This window comes from Panthera onca, chromosome X (assembly GCF_046562875.1).
Source record: "Panthera onca isolate mPanOnc1 chromosome X, mPanOnc1 haplotype 2, whole genome shotgun sequence".
In the NCBI taxonomy this organism is placed as follows: Eukaryota; Metazoa; Chordata; class Mammalia; order Carnivora; family Felidae; genus Panthera; species Panthera onca.
The window spans coordinates 84,083,997-84,102,461 of record NC_138357.1 but is presented as its reverse complement, the minus strand read 5'-3'; the positions used below and the strand labels follow the sequence as shown (position 1 = coordinate 84,102,461).

The 18,465-nt window shown below is 45.2% G+C and overlaps 1 protein-coding gene across 13 annotated transcripts in view; it reads left to right on the top strand.

Moving 5' to 3' along the window:
* Positions 1–3,096: 3,096 nt before the first annotated feature.
* The window catches only part of FAM156B (family with sequence similarity 156 member B), a 71,737-nt gene continuing 56,368 nt past the window's right edge, over positions 3,097–18,465 (top strand). For 2 of the 13 annotated variants that reach the window (XM_081794131.1, XM_081794130.1), the window contains exons 1-3: positions 6,595–10,768; positions 10,915–11,154; positions 12,101–12,186. The gene's annotated coding sequence lies outside the window, so the exon portion shown is untranslated. Of the gene's footprint in view, positions 3,487–6,594; positions 10,769–10,914; positions 11,155–11,191; positions 11,380–12,100; positions 12,252–18,465 lie in introns of those variants that run through there. The other 11 variants (XM_081794119.1, XM_081794123.1, XM_081794122.1 and 8 more) reach the window with 10 other exon arrangements.

The following is an 18,465-nucleotide window of genomic DNA, read 5'->3' as shown; positions in this document are numbered from 1 at the left end:
GTGGCTCTGTGTCACAGGGTGCAGCCTGTAGTCTCTGTGAGTGGGTGCGTGAGGCCGCTGAGCTGAAAAGGAGCTATTACCTCAACTAGGAATCCTCTCAGCTGGTTGGAGTCTAGTTGTCACATGTGACATCTTTGAGCTCTTTGTGGTTGGGGTCTAGGATGAGAGGCCTCTGAATGATTTGTGAGCCTCTATCCCAGGGTATGAGGTCTCTGAACTATTTGGGGGAGTCTTTGTCCAGAGGGGTGGGTCTCTGAAATGTTCATGTATCTGCATCTGAGAATGATTTTGAGAGGAAGGCAGGATGCACCTTACTCTCACAGGGCTTAGCACTAGGCCTGGGATTTCACATTTGCTGTGCTTTCCCCCATGCCTGCCCTGCTAGGGATGAGGGCTTAGGGCCCCCATCCTCAGGGAGGGCCTTTCCTCAGCCATACACAGCCCCTAGGAGCCCATGGTAACAATACAGGTCAAAGGAATATCTGTTAGCATTACTCCCATCCTTGCTAGGGGCCAACCACTGTGACAAACCTATGGACATGTACTAACTCAGCTGATCTGCCCAATCCTCACGGAGAAGGTCGCTATTTGCAGGTGAGGAGCCTGAGGCCCAGCAAGGGAGGCCAATCTAAGCTCCTGAGGAGGGAGGAACTGGATGTAACTTAAGCTTTTTGAAGCAGGCAGGGAGACGTCAGCACAGCAAGGCCAGGTAGGAGGTGACCAGGAAGGGGGAAAGCTGAGGTTAGTGCATGGCCACAAGGACCCTGTAACTGACTCACTTTCAGGATGTCTGTCCCTCTCTGGCACTCACTCACATGCCCCGTTACCGGGCACAATACTTGATGCACAAACGTAGAGGTGGTGGTAGAAGGTAGACAGGTGAGGGAAGCACCTCAAATGCACCAATTTTCACAAAGCCTCAAGCAAACCTAGAGATTCCTGCCCCCGCTTCCCTCCTTGCAGCACTTTTGGGCACTGAGATCGGAAGGAGGGCAGTCAAGGTCATGAGGGGGTGTGGGCAACCCTGTGTACAGCATAAGCCTCCCCATACCTGAAATGTGTCCTTGTCCTTATAGGCAGAGGGTCCTGATGTATGTCAAAGCAGTGGGACTGAGACCAAGACCACAGGCTGCTGAGGTATTTCCTAGATACCCCTGGGGAGGGGCGTCTTTTCCTCTGGAGAGACAGGCACATCATCCAGTAGCAGAGCTGGGAGCCCATAGGTGGGTACTAATTCAGTGGGGACAGTGGTGCTGCCAGATGGTCTCTCTGTCTCAGTCTCTCTAATGCTATCTTCCTTTCTGTCTTCTCTGTGCCTGAAACTTTGTCTCTGTTGCCCACCCACGTGGGTGGGACCTCACTCACCCAAGAGGACCCTTGCTTGGCCTCTCCTGAGGCTATCATCTTTTGACATGGATACTCATGGGGAACTGTTAGGGGGTTGCTCACGAGTCTATGGAGCTGTCCAAGAAGGCATGTTCAGCTGCAGATGGGTAGAAAAAAGGTTCTCCCTTAGGGCAAGCAAGGAGCTGATCCCCATGTATTGGGTGGCCTGGGCCTCTGGCCTCTGAAAGGGGGCTTCTGAAATAGGGGCTTCTCTGCTAAAAAACCAACCGACCGACCAACCAACCGACCAACCAACCAACCAACCAACCAACAAAAAGTCTCCATGGCTCAAACACGATAGTCAAACTCCTCACCATGGCCCTGAAGGTGCTTCACTATCTGGCCCCCATTACCTCTCTCACCTTGTCTCCTACCTCTCTCCCTCAACCATACTTGGCCAGCCGCAGTGGCCTCCTCACTGTACCTCATACACCCTGCACTGAGTTCCACTCCTGCGTTTTTCTACTGGCTCCTACCTCTGTCTGGGATTGTTTTCTAGCAGATATTCATCTCCAGGTGTCTGCTCAAGGGTCACATTCTTTGAAAGACCTTCCTTGACCTGATTCTAAAAATTGTCCCCCTCTATTTCATTATTCCGATTTAATTTTAATCGCAATTGCCAAATTACTTGACAAATTACTTACATTTTTGTGCTGTATGATCCCAATAGAATGTAAGCTCCATGAGAGCAAGGGGGGGGGGGGGGTTGTTGTTGTTTCCACGCGGTCGTATTCCTAACACCCATAATAGTGCCTGACACATAATTTGGAGGGAATTAATGAATGAATGAGAGAATGAATAAGTACAAGGCTGTGGTGAGACGCATAGCTACACAGGCCAAAGGATTCTCCTAGGGAACATGTTCACGGGTGGCAGGATGCTGACAAAGTCCGCAGTCTTTATATCACTTTCTCAGTGTCCTTGGGGCCCCTGGAAGATGGCCCTTTCCCTAACAGAAACAAATGACTTATTACTGACAGTCAATCACAAAGGCCTGACACACAGCAGACCTCTAACACCATCCCCGTGCTCTACCCCTCCTGCCCCTGTTCCCCCACTAGACCTAGTTTGCATTGCCCACGGAGGCACAAGCCAGCACAACGCCTACCACATTAAAAAAAAAAAAAAAAAATCACTTTTAACGCTCCCTATTACACTGGCGGCCACCGGAGACAGGTAAATTTCAGCGCAGGAAGACTTTCTCCCGAGTCCACCACTGCAGCGAGCTGGGGTTTACACCCTGGCTTTGCCCTCCCTCCCTTTGGGACCAGCCTGGAACGGTCCGTGGGCATCTGCATCGACCAGCCATTCCAGGTACGCGCCACTAAGGGGCGCGCGAGCTGGAACGGTAAGCGTCACTGGACACACCTCTCAGGGCCACAGAGGCAGGACCGTCCACTCCGGGAGGTACCACTAGAGAGGGGACTCCGATTTTGGAATAATCCATTGTGTATGTGACAGTACTGAGGGTCTGCTTATACAGCGTGTGGCATCAGCCACAGGTCGCAGCGGAGGCGCTAATGGCGCCGCCAGGTCCTTCCCCACTCGCTCCACTCCATTCTTCCTGCCCATGTGAACCTATGTGAACACCGGGTCTCAGGCCGCTTTATTCATTTGCACTTCGCCGACTCCACCCCTCCGTTTCTACATGGTTACGTCCAGCTGGGCAGCAACGAGGTGAGAGATTGGCTCTCCTATATATAGGGGGCGAGGTCAGAGACTTTCTAGGTGATGATTGGTCCGGGAGAGAGTGTGCCAGAGTAAGCCCTTCCGGGGCGCAAAATGGCTCCGGAAAAACTCCCTACTCCCCGCCCCTGTCTTCGTCTACCCCGTTCCCATTGGCTATCTAGCGGGGTCAGGCACAACGAGGGCAGGAGCTCTGGGCGAGGGGTGTGTGTGTGTTTGTGTGGGTGTGGGTGTGTTTGTGTGTGTGTGGCTTTTCAGAGGGCGCAGTTTTTCTCCGAGTTGAACTACTCTCCGACTGACTGCCCCGAGGGGCTGAAGATGCTGTCCCAGTCGGTGGCGAGGTTCGGCGCAACAGCTCGTTTGTAGCCAGAGTCTGGCGCTGGACGCGCGCCGTGACTGTGCAACTGTCTTCACGTGAGCTCTTTCAGTCTTGTTCAGCCCTAACTCGGTCACAAGCCTAGTCGGGCGCATTTGGCACGGCGCCATCCATCCTACAGATGCAATCAATTAAGTCCAGGGCGAGGTCTGTGCGCTTGTTTGGCGTCCCTGCCTGGGAAGTAGAGTGTGTCAAGCAGTTTGGGGATGTGTATGGCTAGAGAGGACATCACAGGCACAGTTTGAGTATATTTGATCTCTCTGAGCCTTTTAGGAGATTGTGAGTGAATGGGATATTTTATCTGAGTGGATTTTGTACGCCACGGGATAAGGACTTTAGGCCGTGCGTGTCTGTATATCTGGGGGTGCATTTTCTGAGCTTTTTGCGCATTTATGTCCGTGGGGTTGAGATCTGTGTGGGCGTCTGCACCCCAGGGTATGAGGTCTCTGAGCTGTTTGTGATTCTGTTTCAAGTTGTGATATCTCTGAGCTGCGTGGGGTGGGGGGCATTATCTTAAGGTGTAAAGGATCTGTGCTGTTTGCGAGTCCAAGGTGTGGGTTCTCTGAAATGTCTGGGGACTTTAAAGATAAAGGTTATGTGATGTTTCTGAGTTATTTGAGCTTCTGTCTTTCCCTTTTTATTTTGAGGTCCTTGTAATAGCTTGGGAGGTGTCTGCAGGGTTTGGGAGTCTTCTCTAGGATGTGAGGTCTCTGAGCAGATTTAATTTGTTTCCTGGAGTGAACACGTTGATCTGTTGCGGGGGCGGGGGGGGGGGCAGGAGTTGTTTCAGTGTGTATGATCTCTGTTGTTTTTTTGTATTCTGTGACTCAAGTTGCAAGCTCTTTGTGCAGAGATTTTTTGAATCTTTTTTAGGGTGTGTTCAGGGATCTGTTTTTGGTGTCCCTGGGTATCTGAGCTGTTTGGCGTCTGTGTCTGAGAAGTAAAATCTTTTATCTTTGTGGTTGTGAGGTCTCTTTCCAGGAACTGAGGGGTTTGGAAGCTGGCAGATATGATTCCAAAGCCCGGACCCCCAAATCCTGGTTGTGTGTCATCGGGAAAGTCACTTGTTTCCTGAGGATTAAATATGTGTCAGCATCAATAAAATGGGGGCAGTGCGTGTCTTGGAGGGTACCTGTGCAACTTAGAAGTGTGTGTAAAGGTCCTGACTCCCAGCCATCCTTCCACAAGAATTTTCTGATCACCGGCTGTGTGCCTGAGTACTTTCCTTGGAAGTCGGAAGTACAACACAGGATAAAACTGACAAAGTGTCTTATTCCCTAGAGTTAGCCAGTAAATGTATTGACTGTCAGAGGATGTCAAGTGCTACATAGAAAGAGAAGGTGGGTTGGAGGAAGGAGTATGTGGGGATCATGTTGGTATTTATGCAGGGTGATGAGGGAATGACTCCCTCAGAAGGTAATGACTGAGCAGATTCCTGAGGAAGTGAAGGAACAGGCCGTGGAACTACCTGCAGTTGTTAGAACATTACAGGCAGAAGGTACAGCAGGTGCAACAGTACTGAGGGGAAATCCACTGAGTATGTTCCTGATATCAAGGAGTCCTGTAATGCTGGCAAAAGCCCTCAAAACTGGTTTGACACATAGAGCGCAGTGAAAGGTGTCTGGTGTTGCTGTCTCTATTTTTCCCACAACCTGTGAGGGAGGTGGTCTTCATCCCCATTTTATAAAGGACCGGAAGAAGGGCACTCCAAGAAGTGTCCAGAATCTGATCTCCTGTTTACACCTGAAATTGCTAAGAGGGGTGAAACCTTGTGCTCCATCATGAAAGACTTGAGACATGAGAGGCTTGAGTGTCAGAGCTGCAGGGCCCACACCATCCAGTTTGGATGTCAGCCAGCCAGCAGATATAAGCGATAATATGGGAATCATGCCCCTCGTTACATTTCTACACTTGATGGAGGTCCGGACTGAGAAAGAAATGGGGCAGAGAAGAGAGGCAGGAAGGGGAAGCTGGAGAGCAATGAGGAAAAAAAAAAAACCCAACACACTGGCTTCATGATATTGCCTGGATTTGCCCCAATTCACTTTAGTTAATTGATTGTATTGAGATATATTCACCTCTCCCCCTCCCTTTTCTTTCCCTTCCCTTCCCTCCTGTGCCTGAGCAGTTCAGCTCTAAAGCCATTAGGTGCTACAGAGCAAGGCAAGTGTGTGCATGTAGGGGCATCCCACACTTGGAGTCAGAGCCCAGGCACAGTGAGAAGGGCATCCATACATAGGGGCAGACTGCACTGGGGACAGAGCCCAAGGTAGTAAGGAGGATGTCCCTGGGGGTTGGATGGGGAGAAGGCTAACTGGCTCAAGGGTTCAAACTTCAGTGGAGTGTGGAGGTCAAGGTCAGGGATTGGTTCAGCAGAGCATGTGAGGGTGGGCCTCTGTGTACAACTGGGATGCCTTATATACTTTAGGATTCGTCAACTCACTAAATGTGGAAGACTCGACTCTCACTTTTGGAAGAGGAAATTTCAAATACAGAAAGGAAGAAAACAAATTCTGAGGTGTTCTATTGGGATTGGAGGTCTCCATGTGAACTCATGCTTTATGATATGTATGCGTGCGTGTGTGCATATGTTGATAGATACAGATGTACATATGTATGTGTGTGTGTTTGAATGTGTACATACATGTATTCCAAACTTTCTGGAAACAGCAACATCCCAATAGTAATAAGTACACCTAGCCCCGACCGTCCTGGCTTCTAAATATTATTCTGCATTCAGTGATGGGTTCCCAGGCTGGGAGAGCGAAAGGACAAATGAGCCTGGCTCAACTTGTGGTACCAATCATAAGGGACAGTTCAAGGAAACTTGTGGTACCAACAATAAGGGACAGTTCAAAGACTGATTTGGTGATGTCAGAAGGACACAGAAAATAGCCTGAAGGGGCTCCCACTGGACATTCTGGGGATGATTTTATTTTTTCAGTTTTAATGAGATGCTATTGATATATAACATAAGTAAGCTTAAGATATACACGGTGATGATATTTATATATATATACATATATATATGTGTGTGTTTATATATATATGTGTGTATATATATATATATATATATAAATATAAATGTGTGTGTGTGTGTGTGTGTGTGTGTATGATCCCCATAACTTACTCTTCTTATGGCCGGAAATTTGTACCCAACACCACCATTTTCCCCAACCGCTGGCAAACACCATTCTAATCTCTATTTCTATGAGTTTGGCTTTTTAAATTTCCACATATGTGAGAACATACAGTATTTGTCTTTCTTTGTCTTCTTTCAGTGTAAAGCATTCAGGGTCCATCCATTTAGTTGCAAAAGTCAGGATTTTCTTTTTATGGCCAATTAATATTCCATTGTGTATTTATAGCACATTTTCTTGATCCGTTCATCCCTCCATGGACACTTACATTGTTTCCATATCTTGGCTGTTGCTACACAGTAAATCATAAAATTGGAGTTACTCCTCCAATTTTGTTTTTCATTTTCAAAATTATTTGACTATTCTAGTTCCTTTACCTTTCCACATAAACTTCATAATCAGTCTATATGTCCAAAAAGTCCTACTGGGATTTTTTATTGGAATTGTATTAAAATGTTGCATTCCTTTGAGGCCTATTGACGCCTACGTTATTTTGATTTGATCAACCCAAGAACACAGTATGTGTCTCCATTCATTTAGGTCTTATATTTCTTTCCTCAGCTTTTTGTGGTTTTGAGCATATACATCCTGTGTATGTTTCGATAGACTGGAACGGGGGAAGCGATTGTAAATGGTACCTGCAGGTGGTTTCTGTATTTTGTCTTGTTATGTAATTGTTCATTGCTAGCATGCAGAAAGTTGCTTGATTTTTTTGTGTTCAGCTTCTATGCTGTGACAGCATTGAATTCACGTATTGGTTCTAGGAGGTTTTTTTCTGTAATTTCATGGGATTTTCTACATACATAATCATGTCATTGTGAATTGGAAGTTTATTTCCTCCTTCCTGACCTTTCTTTTTTCTTTCCTTACTGGAGTGACTAGGACTTCTAGCAAAATACTGAGTAAACAGAGGGGAGAGTGGATATCGTAGCCTCATTCCTGGTCTTAGGGAGAAAGCATGTAGTCTTTCCTCATTAAGCAGGATGGAGGGTGTAGGTATCTTTGTAAGATGCTCTGTATTGTGGAGTTGTTTCTAGAGAAAGTATTGTAAGTCCTGGAGGGTGAACGGGGCAATAGCTGAAACGTCAGCAATGTTCTGGTCTCAAGGCTGTCGAACGTGGTAGCATTATGAGCTACAGAGCCCCACGATCCCCCAGAGGACAGTTAAGATACAAAACCCGCTGTAATTCCCTGACACTCCTTAAAACTTCACGTACTCCCTGCATGCCTTCACGTAGCCACCAAATGTATGTCTGGTTAATGTCTAAAGGTCCATTGTGCTCTCCATGCTTTGATATTCTTTGATCCTCTATCTAATGAAATATGAAATAAGGGCTATATGCAGTCTGCTGCTCTCTCACAGAGGCAGCCCTGCACACCCGCTCGGTCTAGTGTCTGAGAACTTCTTCAGTGCGTGGCCACACTATATCCAGGTTAGGAAAGTTCCCTTCTGGTTATAGTTTGCTGAATGTTTTTATCATGAATGGCTGTTGAATTTGGTCAGATGCTTTCTCTGCATCAATTGATATGATCATGTGGGTCTTTTTTTTTTTTTGATACACTAATATAATTTCTTAACTGATTTTTGAATTCTACACCAGCTTTGTATTTCCAGGATAAACCCAACTTGCTCATGTTGTATTATTCTTTTTATATATTATTGAATGATTTGCTAGTGGTGTCTTTGTCTGATTTTGTTATCAGGGTAATGCCAGTCTGATGAAATGATTCAAGAAGTGGTCCCTCTCTTCTATTTCTTTGAAGAGGTTGTAGAATTGCTGTTATTTCTTATTATATTTCTACTACTTTTGTAGAATTTTTTAAAATTTAGATTCAAGTTAGCGTATAGTGTAGTAATGGTTTCAGGAGTAGAATTTAGTGATTCATCACTTACATATAACACCCAGTGCTCATCCCAACAAGTGACCTCCTTAATGCCCATGATGCATTTAAGCTCACTCCCCCCCCCACCAACACACACAACACCTCTCCAGCAATCTTCCGTTTGTTCTCTGTATTTAAGAATCTCTTATGGTTTGCCTCCCTCTCTGTTTTTATCTTATCTTTGCTTCCCTTCCTCTGTGTTCATCTGTTATGTTTTTTAAATTTGACATATGGGTGAAATCGTATGGTATTTGTCTTTCTCTGACTGACTTATTTTGCTTAGCATAATACGATCTACTTCCATCCACAGTGTTGCAAATGGCAAGATTTCATTCTTTTTAATCCCTGAGTAGTATTCCATTGTATATATATGTACCACTTCTTCTTTATCCATTCATCAGTCAATGGACATATGGGCTTTTCCCATAATTTGGCTGTTGTTGATAGCACACTGTTACTTGTTCTTAAGTGTGTGGTACAGTTTTCCAGAGAAACCGTCTGGGCCTGGAGATTTCTTTCCTGAAAGTTTTTAACAATGATATTTTAGAAATATATGTATGTTTTTCAGATTACCTGGGTGGTGGTTTTTTGTTTTTTTTGGTTTTGTTGGGTTTTGTTTTGTTTGGGTTGAGCTTTAATAGTTTGTGTCTTTCAAGCAATTGTTCTGTTCCATCTCAATTACCAAATGTAAGTGCATAGATTATTTGTTAGAATCCATTCAAATTCTCTGGATTCTGTAACCTATTTCATTCTGGATATTGGTAAGTTGTGTCTTTATTTTACTTATCTTTCTTTTTGTGTCAGTCTGGATAGAAATTTATGAATTTTATTGACCTTTTCGAAGAACCAGCTTTTGGTTTCATTGACTATCTCTATTCTTTTCCTGATATTTGCTCTAAACCCTGTTTTTCTTATTTGCTTGCTTTAAGTTTATTTTTATTTCCTGTTTCTAGTTTCTTAAGGTGGAAGCTTTCATTATTAACGTGGGTCCTTTCTTCTTTCTAATACAAACATTTGATGCGGTACATTTAACACTAAGTACTGCTGTAGCTGCATCCTGCAAATTTGGATATGTTGTATTTTCATTTGCATTCAGTTCATCTGATAAACGGTTAGTATCCAAAATATTTTCTAATTTCCCTTGAGCCTTGCCATTTGCACCATGGGATTATTTAGACATGTATCGTGTAATTTCCTTGTGTTTGGAGATTTTCCTCTTCACATTTTCTTACATATTGGGTTTTTTTTTTTTTTCTTTTGCTCAGGCAACATTCTCTGTATGATTTCAACTATTTTATAACTTCTGATATGTGTTTCGTGACCCAGGATGCAGTCCACCTTGGTGAAACTTCCATATGTGAAGGGTTCTATACTTGTCAGTTACATCCAGGTAGTTCACGGTGTTGTTCAGTTCATCCGCATATTGCTAATTTTCCTTCTATTCCTTCTGCATATGACTGAGAGAGTGTTGACCTCTATAACTGTTACTTGTAGATTTGTTCATTTATCCTTCAGTTCTGTCTGACTTGGTTATATATTTCGAAGCTTTGTTATTGGGTGTTGTGCAGAGAAGAGTTAACGTAGTAGGCCTGAAACTGCTGTGCTTACAGACATCAGCATGTTGGCCCTTATCTTGCATCCAGGAACTTGAATTTCAGAAGGTTTCCCACCATTCCCTACCTGAGCAGGGTGCTTTATTCTTCCTAAACTGTCCAAACAATATGTTTCATGTTAAACATCTATGAAACATCTCAACACATAGACATCTATGAAAATACCTTTCCTTCTGGGAATCTGAAATCTTGGTCTGTGCTGGGCAGACAGTACCTACGTGACCAGCCTCCATCCCAAACCTCTGACGCTGTGTTACTCACGAGGTGCCCTTGGTAGACAGCATTTCACATGAGTTATCATGATTTGTTGCTGAAGGGACAAATTGTGTGACTCTCCTGGGAAAGGACTCTTGGAAGCTTGCACTGGTTTCCTCCAGATGTTACCCAGGGCAGCATTTCCCCTGGGCAATTTTGCTTTCTATCCTTTTGCTGTAATAAATCTTAGCCCTGAGGATGACCTTCACGTCCTCCTGGGGATGCAGCAAAAGCAAGGGTGGTCTTGGGACCTCCGAAACCATGGTGGCAGCCATGGGACTCACTAGCAGGAAAACCCTGACTCACTAAAATATGGTGGAAGACTTTGCGTAAAGAAAGGATGGCACGGTAGAGATGATAAGCTGCTTGTGCCTCAGTGACTATGGATGTGCCCACGATATGAAAGAGCAGCTGAGCTGTTCTGAAAGGTAAATGTTACACACGGAATGCAAAAATAAAAGGTCCAAGTCCAAGAGCGTTGGCTCACTGCATGCCTTGGCTGCTTTAGCCATGCTGGATGATATGAGGTGAACAAGTGTAGCCAACTTATGACTTGGGTCTTTATTCTCTGGAGGCCAGGGAAAAGGATCCAGACCTTCCCAAAGGTGAACAAAAATGTTGAAAGTTTAACTTGCTGTCTCCTGCACGTGGGAGAAGACAAATTTAATTTGTTGCCTGGGCTAGAAAAAGCTTTACATAAACTAGAGGCAAAGACGGAGGGGAAGGCATTCCAGCCTTTTCTTCAGCTGGCTTACTGCTGCTGTGGCTGCGCCTCCCGGCATTCCAACCAGGATGTCCCCTATATGGTCACCCGGTAAGTGTCCACTTACTGCTAGGAGTTTCAGTAAACTTGCAGTGAGAGCGAAAAGGGAGGATTTAAAAGTGGCTTTGTACGTTGTGGCTGTTGGTGCCTGGATGTCTGAGAAAACTGATGTAAGATGTTAGGCAGGGCCACTGTTCAAAGCAGCTGCCCCCAGCAAGGGTATGACCTGTTCTAGCCTGGTTGCTGGATAAAGGAGAGAGACAAAAGGGACAGGAGGTGATGTAAACCCATTTTGAAAATTTTGAAAATTCAGAATTTCATCCTGAACAATTCCTAATGATCATGAGTCTTTCTCATTATGTAATAGAGTTTTCTATGAGAATATTTTGGTCGCTTTTGCTAACAGGCCCTCCTTACAAAAGGTTTGGAGGAGAGCAGGAGATAAATAAAGTCAGGGAAAGGTTCAGTTTCAGAATTGTACGCACTGATTTTGTAACAGTGGAGAAAACAAACCTGGCACCTGGGGAGAAGCAGAGGGAAGAGGCGAGGACATTAATGGCCTGTGTCTGTCCAGACTATTCTTGGAAATTTTCTATTTTTTGTTAAGGAAACACTCTCAGTGCAGCCTTTGCAAGCCTTTGTGAGCACTGCGAATGCAAATTGACTCCTGAGCCTCGAGCCATACCTGCCAGAGCTCTGACTGTGGGACAGCAGGGGTGGCCCCAGCTCCTGGGCGTTGCACGCATGGCACCTCCACGTGACCTCCACCCTCAGAGAGAGGATGAACTGGTGTCGTGGACAGACACAACTTTGGGAAATAACTGCCTCCAGGCATCCCTCTAAAACCAAGGGCTCAAATGAATATTCCAAGTGGACAGGGAGTCCTAGAGGGGAAGGCCCGTGGCGGGAGGCCACATTGAGGCCCCGGTGAGCCGTGTTGCCGGATTCGGTGTATGTCCAGCTCTGGGCTCCCTAACGATTGTAAACTCTGTTTCAGGAGAATCACGTGTGCCCGCTAGGATTACCCTTCCTGTGTGTGTGCCCTGACCAGCCCGACACTGCCTCAGCCTGGAAGACTTTCAGGTCAGGTTCTGCTTCTCGACCGGTGTGTGCTGTGCCTGAATTTGTGCATCAGGCCAGCTAAAAAGGTTTGTACAAAAAAACTAATCAGTAAGTTACCTGTTTTTCTACATTAGACCTTTGTGGTTAGTGCAAATTGTTTTAACTGGTTAAATCTAGGACCCCTGAGGGATGTGATGGAGATCAGTCCTGCAGGCTGGTCTTACCCTACCGCATTGGTCCTAAGACTGAGACCTGTGGCACGTCCCTCCTGCCCTCTGCAGACCGGCATCTGTGTGGTTCATCATCATGACACTAGGTCCATTCATTCCCATTTGACTTCAATTCCACAAGTGTGGACTGGCCTTCTGCCGAGTGTCAGGTCCTCTGGCCTGAAGACACCAAGAGGTGTGTTTCCAGCCTTCCACGAGGCAGACACGAGGGAGACAGATAAGGAAACAAAGTGGCAATGTTCAGTGACCGCTGGCAGATCACATTGTGAACATCTCCCACTTAATTCCTCCGGTCCTTTCACAGCATAACCTGGAGAAGACCCATCCGGTCAGTACACTTGGGTTCCCCTCATTCTATTTCCTGCACGCACAGCCACAGATATCAAGTGATACTGGCATGTTGTATGAGACGCAAAGCCATGAACAGAATTGCTTTCATTGATGTATTTTCCAAAACAGTCAAGGATTATTGGTACCTTCCCAGGTAAAACAACATGCAAGTATCCCTCAATTTACATGGAAGTTAACATTTATGGAAAATCCACCTTATGTAAGTCTCTGTCAAAAAGATTTGCCTCCCTGAAACTTTCCCTTTTTAAATACTGATACTTCCCTTTAATCATTTCAACAATCACAGTCTCCCTCTGAAATTTTCAAAATGTGCCATTGTGGTTATAACCCACATAATATGCTGGTCCTTGCCTGGATTTGGTGAGGGGAAATACCATGGCAGCATGGTACTCCCAGGAAGTACTCCCTAGGAAGGATTCCGGGCACCCTCATCCTCTGCCTGCTTTCTGTGATAAGAACGTGTTTCAGGGACAGCTGAGATGTGAGGTAAAGCTTCATTTCAGAGGTCACCACTGCTGTGGAATGTCCACGCCCGGATGGTTTTGTGCTCGTCTTGGCTCTTAGCTCCTGGGACTGGGGTTCTCCTCCTCATTGATGACAAGCCTTTCTAGGTATGGACACCATAGTAAGGGCCTGGGCAAGGGCTTTAAGCTTCTGTCCTGTTCGGGACAGCAGATGATATCACAGGACAGCTGAAAGGACAAGAGGGAGATGATCTCCTAAGGTCAAAGGCAGGTTTTTGATAGGTGAAGGGAAGACATGCGCCCAAGTTCTGGTTGCTCCAGGCTGACGTGGAGTGGAGTGTGGGTGTAAGAATGAACCAAAGGCTGAGAGGACATGGGGAGAATAGACTGCATAACCTCACATCATATGGTTTACGTGGTCCTCAAAAAAAGCCCATGCCATCATGAGAACTTAATGTCATCTTCTGTCACCAACCCTACCCACTGGCCATGAAGAGAATGGATTTGAGATAGACCGAAGCTTTCATGGAGAAAGTCCAGTGGGGTCGTGATGTCCTCTCAGAAAATCTGCCCTGCCCTTGGTTTGAGTCTCAGGCTGTGCTCATTATGTTCTGCTTTCTGTGTGCTTTCAGATTGGTCTCTCATGTGTGTGTTTGTCTGGAAAGAGTCAGTACATTGAAGTCAGGCTTGCTACCACAGGGATTTAATAAAGTTCTTGAGAGTCTCCTAGGCAGAGTTAAAAATCACAGATTCTAGGGCACGTGGGTAGCTCAGTTGGTTAAGTATCCGACTCTTGATTTCGGCTCAGGACATGATCTCACAGTTCGTGAGAATGAGCTCCGCATTGGGCTCCTTGCTAACAGTGCAGAGCCTACTTGGGATTCTCTCTCTTCCTCTGTCTCTGCTGCTACCCGACTCACGTGCATGTTCGCTCTCTTGCGCGCGCGCTCTCTCTCTCTCTCTCTCTCTCTCTCTCGATAAATAAACATTTTTTTAAAAATCACAGATTCTTAACATTGTGACCACGCTAAATGAGATTCACTGGGTGTGGATCATAGCATGTGCATTTTTAAAAAGTTCTTGGGTTCTGACTTAGGAGGACTCCTTGTCTGGGAACTACTGGAGCAGGGCAGTGGTCCCGTTTTTCTGCTGCCTGGCTTCTCTCTCCATTGTTGTGAGGGTGCAGAAGTGACAACAGTTTGGTGCCTTCTCTGATGCACAAACCCAAGAACTTCAGCTAGGAGACTGATGTGCTGTCTGCTGTACTAACAAGGCTCGGAGAGTTATTGTTTCCACAGAGTATCCTGAATCCAGTCCCTGTCAAGCTTCCATCTAAGTGATTGCTGTTGAAATCAAATTTCTGTATACCATGCAGTTCCGTGCTATAAAATCAGTTTGTGTTATATGTTAGGTGTAACTCTAAATATTTTGCAGTGGCCCTTGGATCCTAATATTGACTGAACAAGTGCACAGTACAGTGAATTTTCTGCAACCTGTGCCTGCACCACTTACGGCCCGATGCCACTGAGCAAGTTACTTAACATCTGTGTGCCTCGTTTCCATTAGCAACGTGGAAACACTAGTTAGTAGTAAGTGTAGCTACTTCTTGGGGGCAGTTTAGAGTACTGACTGTGTTAAGACAAGAAAAGTCATCAGGACAGTGCCCGGCATGTGGCAAATTGCCGATCAATTCTAGCCGTTGTTGTTACTGTTGTTGTTCCCACATTTCCGGGAAGCATGTTCTGGAAAGATGGTGTCAAGACTACCTTTGACTCACTGGAAGGACTTAGCACTATCACTTCGGCTCCTTGGGGACTCAGGAATTGAGTCTGTGGGGCACGGTGGAGGGCGTGCTTTTATTAGCATAACGAGTATTCAGCTCTCCTTATGGGCCATTGGGAAGCCTAAATGCAATGCTTGGTTGCATCATCGTGGGTTCCTATGGAAAACTTGAATGGAAACTTCTCTAGGAAATTAGAACGAATGACCTGTTTGCACATTTTGTACAGTGTTTGGAAAATGAAGTGGTCACTGGATGATGATAGAACACGAGTGTATAAATTTGTGTAAACATTTCGAAGAGTGAAATGTAAAGGCCAAGGGCCTCATCATGTGGTGGCTTCTACAGCCGTTAGTTGTATTGAACTCCTATTGGGAGTTCAGTCTGTTGGGAAGATGTGAATCTGGTAAAGATACGAAACTGTTAACAGTCCAGTTTTCATCAGTAACATTTGTTTTTCTTCCACTCATATTCATTATTCATTTAACAAAAGGCTGGTGTATTAGTATTTTCTGAACTGAGTCATGAGGAGGTGGTAAACAGTGTGTTTGGAGAGTCTTAGGAAAGGTGCAGTGAGGAGAGAATGGGAGTGGAGGATGAGGTGAAAGTGTGCAGGGGGCAGGCAGAGAGAAGGAGTAGCAAACAGGAGGGAAGGATAATGGATACAAGCAGAAGGAAAGAGACAGGAATACAAGCTCACACTTCAGGAGGCTTACTACAGGCCTGGATTTGTTTTTAGCTCTTTCCCTACAGCAATGATTTTAAAATTCATGGAGTATCCACTGCAGCACTGTGAGGTAAGTGTTTTTAAGGGTATCGTCCCTTGTTCCATCCAGATGAGGAAACTGAGACCCGTAGAGGTTAAGGGGTGAAGTAACTTACCCAGAGCCACCTACTCAGCAAGGGCAAGGTCAGGGTTAAATCCAGGTCAGAGAAAAACATAACAGAGACATGGAATTTGGCCATAAACTGCAGTGCACCTCAGTGTCCAGTGTCCTTTGGTTCAAAAGACAGGTGAACATGTAAGACAGCTTATCCTGATTACACTGGATCAGTGCTTGGATAGAACATGATGTCTCAGGTGCACGAGAGACTGTGAGGTGACGAGTCAATACAGGCACATCACTAAGTCGGGATCTGGTTCGTATCAAGGTCTATAGACGCGTTTGCTGCGGCAGATTTCAGCGTTGGTAGCCTCATCATGATCATTATGGACAGTAGTTTATGGTATATATAATGTTTGGAAACAAAACAACAGATAAAATCCTATAGATTTTAAAGTCGTTTTTCTAAAGACTCGATCTCTTTGGTATCTTGACATTTCAAGATAATGAATTGCTTTGATATCCTTGCCAGCTGAAAACCCGATCAGTGCATTTAAAGCGGAGGAGAGCTATGTGGGACAGTAGAGCGGAGCAGTGAGGGAAGCAGAGAGGTTTGGATGGAAGGTTAGCTAAGTCTGCAAGGGCTATGAAAATGCCACAGACGATGCAGGCCAAAACCAAACCAAATCAGACAGCAACTTGCTTGTCCCTAAGAAGAGACAGTTGTGCTGTTGAGATAAGCATCTCTATTAAAATTTCTTAGACTTTTGCTCTCTTTTGGCCCCCGGGGTGCAGTGTGTGGTTCTTATAAGGTAGCACTGCTTTGGTCACACTGTGGGTGAGAGTGGCAGCCTCACCTGAAGCATTCTCCGTTTGTGGGCCACCTGGAGCACGTTACTTGAAGTCTGGAGGCCTGCGGATTCATAAGAGAAAACAGAAAGCAAATGCATAGTACAATAGTTAGATCCAGCCACCTCCAGTAGAGCCCTACATAGCAAGTGAGATGCAGGCACAGGTGTTGTAGTCATTGGTTGGGAAGTAGCAGGGTTGGGTGGGTGACTCAAAGAAGAAGCATGGAAGTGAGTACAAGGTGAGAAAACACATTAAGAGGGGACAAACAGCGAAAATCCCGTTTTCTGGCCTTGCTTTTCTGCTATGAAAATAGAGTGCTCTAGTATTGTGGGGAGAGGTTACCCTGGTCCGAGGTCCGGGAGGGAATCGCTGCACTTAGTGATGAGCATTCTGATGACCCGCCATGAACAGTAACGAGGGGACACTGAGTGTGTGAAGGCACGAAGGTCTCAGCCTTTACCATAGACACATTCATAAAGTTTCTTAGCCTTGCTGAGAGTAACACTGCCTCACCTTACAGAAGCTCAAAGCTGCCATCTGGCAACACCACTGGTGCTCCTCCATCTCCTGATCCAGCTGGGGGTGGCTGCCCAGGCACTGCTCCCTGAGTTGCATAAGTATGATGGTAACCGTGTGTGTGTGTGTGTGTGTGTGTGTGTGTGTGTGTGTGTGTGTGGCAAATATAGGGTGAGAGACTCTATTCATTTAAGTATGATTCACTAAATAAGTTTCAGCTCTTACCTAGACACTGTAGACACTGTGTTGGGTGCCTGGGCGATACAGTAAACAAAGACACATCACTGCCTTCGTGGAGTGAGTTTAAGCCAAATCATTCGAGAATAGTTAATCTAACAATCATATAAGTCAATGTAAAAATTACTACCGTGACTAGTGGTACCAAAGAGGTGTGTTTTATTGAGGTCTGATTGATAGGTAAAGCTATAGGTAAAGGTATTCACATGTACAACCCTTTCTTCTTGTTGGTGTGGTTGTTATTATGTGATTATCATTAGCGGTAAGAGCACTTTTAACATAAGATAATCTCTTAGCAATTTTAAGTATATAACGCAGTATTGTTAGGTAAAGGCACTACGCTCTGTAGGTCTCCAGAACATACTTCTCTTTCATAGTTGTAACTTTGTACCTTTGACCATCACCTCACCATTTACCCCTCCCCTTACCCCTGGCAGCCATTGTTCTACCCTCAGCTTCTAGGAGTCTGAGTATTTTAGATTGCATGTAGAAGGGAGATGGCCCAGTATTTGTCTTTCTGTGTCTGGTTTATTTTAGTAGCCATCAAGTCCTCCACGTCCAGATGACATGATCTTATCTGTGTAAAACCCTGAAGATTCTGACAAAAAGAAATTCTTATACCTAAGGAACCAATTCAGTAACATTACTTTCATTTTTAAAAATAGCTTACTGGATATGAGATTCTTGGTTGTTGAGCATTTTTTAATTTTTTAATTACCCAGTTCCTTCTGGCCTCCATATTTTCTTCTGAGTAAACTGCTATTAATTGTATTTCCCTCATAAGTGACTGGTCATTTTCTCTTGTTGTTTTCAGGATTTTCTCCTTGCCTTTGGCTTTCGGCATGTTTACTGTGATGTGTCTATGAATCTCTCATTTATCCTACTTGGAGTTCATTGAGTTGCTTTCAGGCACTGTTTCTTTGAATATTTTTTTCTGCTCCTTTCTGTCTCTGTTCTGGTACTCTCCTGCATCCGTGTTGGTGTTAAGAGTGTTCCATATGTTTGTGCAGCTCAGTTTATTGCCCTCATTTGTTTTCCTCACTTTC